General features: G+C 43.8%; 1 protein-coding gene across 6 annotated transcripts in view; it reads right to left on the reverse strand.

Moving 5' to 3' along the window:
- The window catches only part of LOC147033325 (5'-AMP-activated serine/threonine-protein kinase catalytic subunit alpha-like), a 51,833-nt gene extending 43,831 nt beyond the window's left edge, over positions 1 to 8,002 (reverse strand). For 2 of the 6 annotated variants that reach the window (XM_085871544.1, XM_085871540.1), the window contains exons 1-3: positions 7,816 to 8,002; positions 6,807 to 6,918; positions 6,578 to 6,684 (exon numbers count right to left, since the gene is read on the reverse strand). The gene's annotated coding sequence lies outside the window, so the exon portion shown is untranslated. Of the gene's footprint in view, positions 1 to 6,577; positions 6,759 to 6,806; positions 7,042 to 7,815 lie in introns of those variants that run through there. The other 4 variants (XM_085871545.1, XM_085871543.1, XM_085871541.1 and 1 more) reach the window with 4 other exon arrangements.
- Between the last annotated feature and the right edge of the window lie 448 nt (positions 8,003 to 8,450).

An 8,450-nucleotide genomic window follows, 5' to 3' on the forward strand; every position in this document is an offset into this window, starting at 1 on the left:
ACATTCAAGTAATGGAATGAACTTTTAAAAATTGTTGATGTTTTGGACACAGTTCCTTGGATGGGTTGAACTCTTGGATGAGGTGAAGCAGAATGTGCAAGGGAGATTGACCTGGTCTGACTTCACATTGATGATCTGAGATGAGGCTGTTGGAGAAAACGAATGATTTTATGTCAACTGCGATGATTGATTCCATGACCTTGCTGATGACTGGAAGCAAGCTAATTGGTCTACAGTCAAGGGGATCCGTTTTTTATGCAATGATATGATGTTGGCTGATTTGGAAGGAGAAAGAGGATGACCGAGGGTAAATGACAGGGTGAAAAGGGCTGAGAAAGGCAGTGCAAGAGTAGCAGAGGAGGTTTTTAGGAAACGTGAGCTGATGCCGTCATGTGGGAGCAGAGGGGAAGCTGGAGCAAGAGGGATTGCCGAGGGTGTGAGGGGAGTTAGGGCAGTGTATGGGGAGTGAGGAATAGAGTCAATTTCCGGACGAAAACGAAAGTGAACTCGAACAGCACTCTGATGTCACGACGTCGACAGACAGGTATTCCTCAGACCACATCATTACATCATTATAAATGCTTGTACAACGTTTGATTTTGAATCCCTTCAGATGTTCTTCACGATCACATTTTTACCTGACATGACCTTTGACCTCTTCACACAACAATCTTATCAGTTTATGTATCCATCATAATACATACTTGGAGCAAGTTTGACTTTTATCCCATCCGCTGTTCTAAAATTATCAAAGTAACGAACACCTATCACTTTTGACCTTTGACTTTTGACCTATTGATGTCCCCATCTAATCAGTTCAACTTTGCATCATACTGTATACTTACACCAAGTTTGGTCAAAATCCAATCAATGGTTCACAAATTAGCATGGCAGCATAATTTCTACCTCACATGACCTCTGACATTTGACCTTTTGACCCCAAACAGATGGATGGAAGGAGGGACAGACAGCCAGATGAACAACCTGAAAACATAATGCCTCCGGCTGCTGCGTCAGTGTCGGCATTGAAATTCTGGTACCTGAACCACTTACATTGTCATAATGGCATTAAATACATGCTGTTTGATGTCCATTGGGACCCTTCCGTTTTCGAGCCGACATTCCCCCTGTGCATTGCATCGGAGGTGTCACCATACATCAAGAGAAAGAGGAGCCACACTCAATCTGATGGAGCTCAAGTCAATTGGATTCCGTTTCTTGAACATCTATTGAATTTGACCAATTTGATCAAATTGTCATTTACAGTGCCGACAGAATGTATTCACACCCCTTGACTTTTGTCACATTTCGTTGTGTTACAGCCTGAAGTTAAAATGGATTGTCCAAAAAAAATTGTCCACAATCTACACAAAAATACCACATCATGACAAAGTGAATACATGTTTTCAGAATTTTTTCGAAATTAACGAAAAATGAAAACCTGAAAAGTCTTGCATCAATAAGTATTCGACCCCCGAGTCAACTTTGTCGAAGCACATTTGGCAGTGAATACAGCTTCAAGTCTTCTTGAGTGTCTGTATCAGCTTCGCACATCTGGATTTGGGGATTTTCTCCCATTGTTCCTTGCAGATTTGCTCAAGGTTTGCTCAAGATTTTCTGAAGGATGGGGAGCGTCAGTGTTGGACGGGGGGGGGGTGGGATGGGGGTGGTTCCAGACAGTCCCATTGGCGAGACATCGTGAGTGTGAGATTTGTCAGGATTGAAAGACATGTTTCAAGAGTTAGAGCAGCTTGTGATGTTATCCAGATCTACAGCGAGTGAAGAAGCTGCTGCTTGCTGATCTGAGGGATGACAGATGGTACGGCAGAGGGTGGAGTCATCAGCAAAGACATTTGACTGTATTTGCCTCCATTAATTGTTTCCTCCTTCACGGTGGGGATGGTGTGAAATGATGAGTGAGCTGTGCTCGGTTTTCATCAGATGGAGCAGTTTGCATTCAGGCCAAAAAGTTCAACATTCGTTTCAGCAGACCACAGAATATTTTGCCTTATTCTTTCAGAGACTTTAACGTGCCTTTTTGCAAACTCCAGGCACGCTGTCATGTGTCCTTTTCTCAGGAGTGGCTTCAGTCTGGCCACTCTCACATGAAGCCTAGACTTGTGAAGTGCTGCAGGGACAGTTGTCCTTCTGGCAGGTTCTCCCATCTTAGCCAAGGAACTCCGTTGCTCTGTCAGAATCGTCATTCGGTAATTCATCACCGTCGCCCAATTGCTTAGTTTTGTCAGATGGCGAGCTCGAGGAAGAGTCCTGGTAGTGCCATATTCTTTCCATTTCCTCATGATGGAGCTCACTGTCCTCTTGAGAACTTTCAACACTCGAGAAATTGTTTTACACCCTCACCCCTGATCGATGCCTCATCACAATTCTATCTCGGAATTCAACAGACAGTTCCTTGGACTTTATGGTGGAGGTTTTGCTCTGACATGCACTTTCAACAGTGGGACCTTGCGCAGAAAGGGGTGTATCTTTCTAAATCATATCCAATCAATTGAATTGGCCACAGGTGGACTCTGACCAAGTTGTTTTGTTGTGTTGTTGAGTTAAATAATGTCCATTTTGAGCTCAATTTGTGGTGCCATCACAAAGGGGTTGAATACTTATTGACTCAAGACACATCAGCTTTAAATTTTGTTGAATTTGCAAAAATTTCTGAAAAAAAAGAATTCCACTTTGACATGATGGGATATTACATGTCGATCAGTGACAAAAAAATCTCAATTTAATCAATTTAAATTCAGGCTGCAACCCTACAAAATGTGAAAAAGTCGAGGGGTGTGAATACTTTCTGAAGGCGCTGTACGTATCATAATATCATTTCAAAAGAGTACTTTTCCCATTCTTATTTTAACCTGTTTACATGGCATGGAATCACTTAGTTTGGAATGTGTACATCCAAAGCGGTTTGTATTCATTGAAAATGTGGTTTTTTTCAGCCAGTGTGACCATTTGGCTTGGAGTTGTCGTGGTCAAGAGTCTGGGAAATAGTTGAATTTCACTTCAGTTAGGAATAATAGTGTTGGTATGTTGAAATATCATAATTCAGGGTGCCTGATGTTTGCTTAATGGTTAGGGTGGCAGCTTGGAAAATTATTATCCAAAAATCAAATTTTGCCTTTCCATTGAATTTCTACCGGGTGGGGTTGACGAAGCCTGTCATCCTTCTGAGGTCGGCAAAATGAGTACCAGCTTGCTGGGATATATAATTGAGACATTCGAGTATCCTGCATTGGAGTGGCGACCTATCGAGGATTGTGCCTAACAGCCCAGGAGACTGCTTCGGCAGCACTGACACTCTGTGTAGAGTATGATCCCGATGGATAGTTTGGCACATGGGAAGCATGCATGAAGGTATGAGCAACTGTCTTACCAAATTTCAGGTTCTTTGATGAAATAATGAGGCCACAATAGGGTCCGGTAGAAAATGGAGAGGCCACAGACCTCTAAAAGAAAATTAACAGTGGAGTGAAAATCGAGTGGAAAAAAGTGGAAAATGCTGTGATTCAGAAAACAACGTTGTTGTGGAAATGACTCTTTGGGGTTCATTCAAGGAAATCAGACAGGTGTAGGCCATTCGGCCCATCGTGCCTGCACGAACACCATATTAATTTATCAACACAAGATCCAAAGAAGAAAATGCAAATTTTTATTTTTGTATTTATTCTTTATTTATTTCTTGTTATTATTTAAATCTATTCAATTTAAGTTTTTGTAGTTTTTGTATTTTTTATTTTTCTTCCCCTCAAGGAAGGGGGCATGGGCTTGGGGAAAGTACACAACATCACCCCCACAACACCACTAGACGAGGCCCCCACCAACAGCACTCCGCACACGTGCACACAATCACCCATCAATGCTCAAACTACCGAAAAGTCCTGTCAGTATCCCAAAACTCCTCTCTCTCCATGACTTGCAGGTACCGATCTAATTATAATTTAAACTTATCTACTGTTTCTACTGCCACTACCTCTCCAGGGAGGACATTCCATGCATTAACTACTCTCTGAGTGAAAGACTCCTGTCTTACTCCCATCTTAACTCGACTCTTCTTTACTCTCAGGTGATGGCTTCAGGTCCTATCACTGTCTACTCTCTTGAATAATTCATCTGCACTTATTTTAACTATACCTTTCATTATCTTAAACATCTCCGTCATATCTCCTTGTAACCACCTCTTTTCCGGTGTATAAAACCCTGTCTCCTTCAGCCGCTCCTCGTCGTTGAATCCAGCAAGACCCGGAATCAATTGTGTAGCCCTGCGCTGAACCCTCTCGATGGCATCTATGTCATTCCTGAATTGTGGTGACCAAAACTGCACACAATATTCAAGATGTGGCCTCATGAAATCCCTGTACAAATGTTAACAACACCTCTTTTGATTTATAAAAGATCCCCCTCCGAATACAATCTAAAACCCTATTTGCTTTGCCGAAAGTTGCCTGGCATTGTGCTGTCTGCTTCCCTCCCATATCTATTACCACCCCCAGACCCTTATTCTGTGTGACATGCTCCAAAATTAACCCTTGCATCCTGTATTCTCTATTTTTATTGTTCTTTACCATTCCCAACACGTTACACTTGCTCAGGATAAATTGCATCTGCCAATCTTTTGCCCAATCGATACAAGTATCAATACTTTCCTGAATCTGATCACCACCCCCTATGCTATCCTTGTTACCTTTGTCTAATCTGCAAATTTAGAAAGCTTACTCTTCACCACATGATCCAAATCGTTGATGTGAATAATGAAGAGTAATGGTCCGAATACTGATCCTTGAGGTACCGCACAACTTTCCAGCAAGACATCCTCCCACTCACAGCCACTCTTTGCCTCCCATTACGAAGCCAGATTACAATCCAATTAGCTACCTGACCAGCCAATCCACAAGAACTCACTTTGGCGAAGAACCTCTGATGTGGTACCTTTTCAAATACCTTCTTCATGTCTAGAGACACCATATCCACTCCCTTTCCCTCATCCACCCAATCAGACACTGCTTCATAGAACTCTAAAAGATTTGTCAGACAAGAACTATCTTTGATTAGTTTGTATTTATTTAAATGATTCCTCCTCTGCTCCTTAATTAATGTCTCCAATACCTTCCGTGGTCCTATCCTGTTGTTTTCATGTGACATCCTGAAAGAAAGACTTGGTATTATGTTTAATATTCTCAGCCATGTCCTTCTCATTTTATCTTTTGACTTGCCGAGATATTTTCTTAACTTGCTTCTGCTTACTCCGACAGTGATATAAATCTAACTCCAGTCCTGTTATTTAAAACCTAATAAAAGCCTTCTGCTTCTCATTAATAGCATTCTTTATCTCACTGCTCAACCACCCTGGCCTCTTTCTGTTTCCAGTTTTACATCTTATTGGAATGTACTTACTCTGCACTCAACACATTTGGTCCTGAAAGGTTTCCCATTTCTCTGATGCTGATTGTCCTCTTGTTAGAGTCTCCAAATCAACATCACCCAATTCTCGACTCATGCCCTCAATGTTTGCCTTCCTGAAATCAAACAACCTCACTCAACTATCCTGAACTCTATGGATGTGAGATGTCAGACTTGGACTCTGACCAGGTATCTGAGGTGGAGACTTAATTCCTTTGGTACCAGGACTCTTTGGGGAGTCCTTGGCTATTACTGTTCAGATTTTGTGTCCAACAAGCGGTTGCTGAGAGACTAAAATGAGATTTGTTACCCGCATAGTCCATGAGCGTCAGCTGTGGCTGTGTGGACATGTGGCTCATTTTCCTGACACTGATCCTGCTCACCAGATTCTGTCAGCAAGGGAGCCTCGTGAGTGGAGGAGGCCAATGGGCCGACTCCATGTCTCTTGGTTGCAGCAGGTTGATCAGCATCTCAAGGAGATGGGGATGGGCCAGGCATCTGCCTGGTGGATGGCCAGACTTAGGCCCCTGGAGTTCCGGCGGAAAGTGGACGCAGCGATGCGCTGGTCCGGCGCATGCTCCCATACCTGACTTGACTGAACCTGACATCCCATGACAGTGCCACATTGAAAGTCACTGAGCTCTACAGTCCAGCCCATTCTACTGCCAATGTTTGCCTATGGAGATTGCATGGCTGTGTGCTTGATTTTTTTACACCAGTCTGCAATGGGTGTGGCTAAAATAGCCGAATCCACTCATGAGAAGGGGTGTCCGCACACTTTTAGCCATGTCGTGTATATACTGTATTTGCATCTTTGAGCCCCTTTTTCAGTTTAAGTGTTCACTTCTTGGGAGAGAAGGATATGTTTAATTTCCAAGCATTTTTTCTGCATTTTGTGGCCTTTTAGAACAACTTGGAGTTTTAGTTGTTTGTGATAGTCCTTGTTATTAATATTTTGTGCAGTTAGTTGTTTTCCATCTATAATGCAAAGATGATTCAAAATAAACAATTGTTTGATATTTAAGGCTGGATAGAACCTCAATTCCACACATAATGTGGTAAATCAAGGTTGTGTTTTGTGATGAATATGGAACATTTGATAAACCTCCAGAAAAGTTCAAAACAAGGTCCTTGTCACACTCCCCTCCTTATTCAATCATCCTACCTTGATGTCTGAAACATCGAGACTGGAGCTTCTTCAATAACTTGTCCAAGCTCTCAGAAAGTCCTTTCCACTTCACGGGAATCTTCTACTGGAATTGAGGGTCCGGGCTGCGGTGAGAAAAATTCACACAAATTGTCTTCACATCACGATTGCTGTTCCTATCAGGAAACAATGCACTCAAACACACCTGGCACAGTGTAATCTATTACGGAAATGCGAAATTACAAACCTGAAACAAGCGTGACGTGTAAACAAAAAGAGAAGCAAATGTTGGGCTGTGACTGATAAAATCAGTTTTAAAACAGAGAACTTCAAGAAAGAATAATTTGAGACTCACGTCCCTGTTACAGTGTTGATGGGGGGAAAAAAAAGAAAAAAACGTTTAAACATTTCAACAGTAAAAACAACAATTTCTTTTTTTGCCATAGAAATCCATTCATTCATTGAAGGAAGGAGTGAGGGGGGAGAGGGAGGGGGGAGGAAGGGGAGAGAGAGGGAGGGGGAGAGGGAGGCGGAGGTGGAGAGGGAGGGGAGAGGGAGGGAGAGGGAGGGGAGGAAGGGGAGAGAGAGGGATGGGGAGAGGGAGGCGGAGGTAGAGAGGGAGGGGAGGGGGAGAGTGAGGGGAGGGGGAGAGGAAGGGGAAGTGAGGGGAGGGGGAGAGGAAGGGGAAGTGAGGGGAGGGGGAGAGGGAGGGGAAGTGAGGGGGAGAGGGAGGGGAGGAAGGGGAGAGAGAGGGATGGGGAGAGGGAGGTGGAGGTGGAGAGGGAGGGGAGGGGGAGAATGAGGGGGAGAGGGAGGGGAGGGGGAGAGGAAGGGGAAGTGAGGGGAGGGGAGAGGGAGGGGAAGTGAGGAGGAGAGGGAGGGGAGAGAGGGAGGGGAAGTGAGGGGAGGGAGGGGAGGGAGGAGAGGGAGGGGAAGTGAGGGGGAGAGGGAAGGCCGAGAGGAAAGGGGGAGAAGGAGGGGGAGTGAGGGGGGGAGAGAAATGGGGAGAGGGAGGTGGAAGAGGGAAGGAGTGAGAGGGAAGGGGGAGAGGGAAGGGGGAGAAGGGGGGAGTGAGGGGACGAGGAGGAGGAAGTACAACAAAGTTAGACTGCTTCTCGAAGGGGTTTATATTTAATAAATATGTCGAGTAATTTTATTTTTATATTTAAACGTATGAGTAGTTGCATTTAACTCATCAACCAAAACGAAGGGCAATATTATCGGTTGAAAACAAAATACAACACGTGAAGTTTTACCAGATCACCGACATGGTGTGTGGATGATTTTCCAAATGACGATTCCCGGTGGAGTCAGGCCAACTGTCGAGCCAATGGGTTTTCCCAGGAACGCTTCAGACCCATGCACACAGACAGCTTCATCAACATTTCTAATGCATCGGGTTTCTTGTGCAGCTTCTCCCCAACACAACAGAAGGTTTTGAAGCTGTTTTCACCAAGTAAAGAAGAAAGAAAAGGAGGAGAGTCTCACAGCTGGTCCTCATGTCAAACAATTTCAAAATCTGTTTGAAAAGAGAAACTCGACTGGGTTTTGGAATTCAGAAAAGGAAACTTGTCAACAACAATTAATATTAAAAACACTGAACGAACCATTTCGATGTCATGTTGAAAGTGTCGGAAGAGTCGAGGCTGCTATTCATCTGGCTCGCCTGTGTGGAGACAATAAGTAAATAAGTGTGATGACATATTGTGGAAAATCATGGTTTTATTTTGTGATGAAGAAGAACCTTTTCATCCTCCTCCAGAGAAACTCGAGTCCAAATAAGGAACTCTTCAAATTCCCCTGATTATTCAATCCTCCCACCTTGACGTCTTAAACATCGAGGCTTGAGTCTCTTAAAGAATCTGCGCAGACGTTGCCAAGTTCCTCTGCG

The sequence above is a fragment of the Eptatretus burgeri genome, chromosome 2 (assembly GCF_056783735.1).
Source record: "Eptatretus burgeri isolate ZD-2024b chromosome 2, Ebu_testis_v1, whole genome shotgun sequence".
Lineage (NCBI taxonomy): Eukaryota > Metazoa > Chordata > Myxini > Myxiniformes > Myxinidae > Eptatretus > Eptatretus burgeri.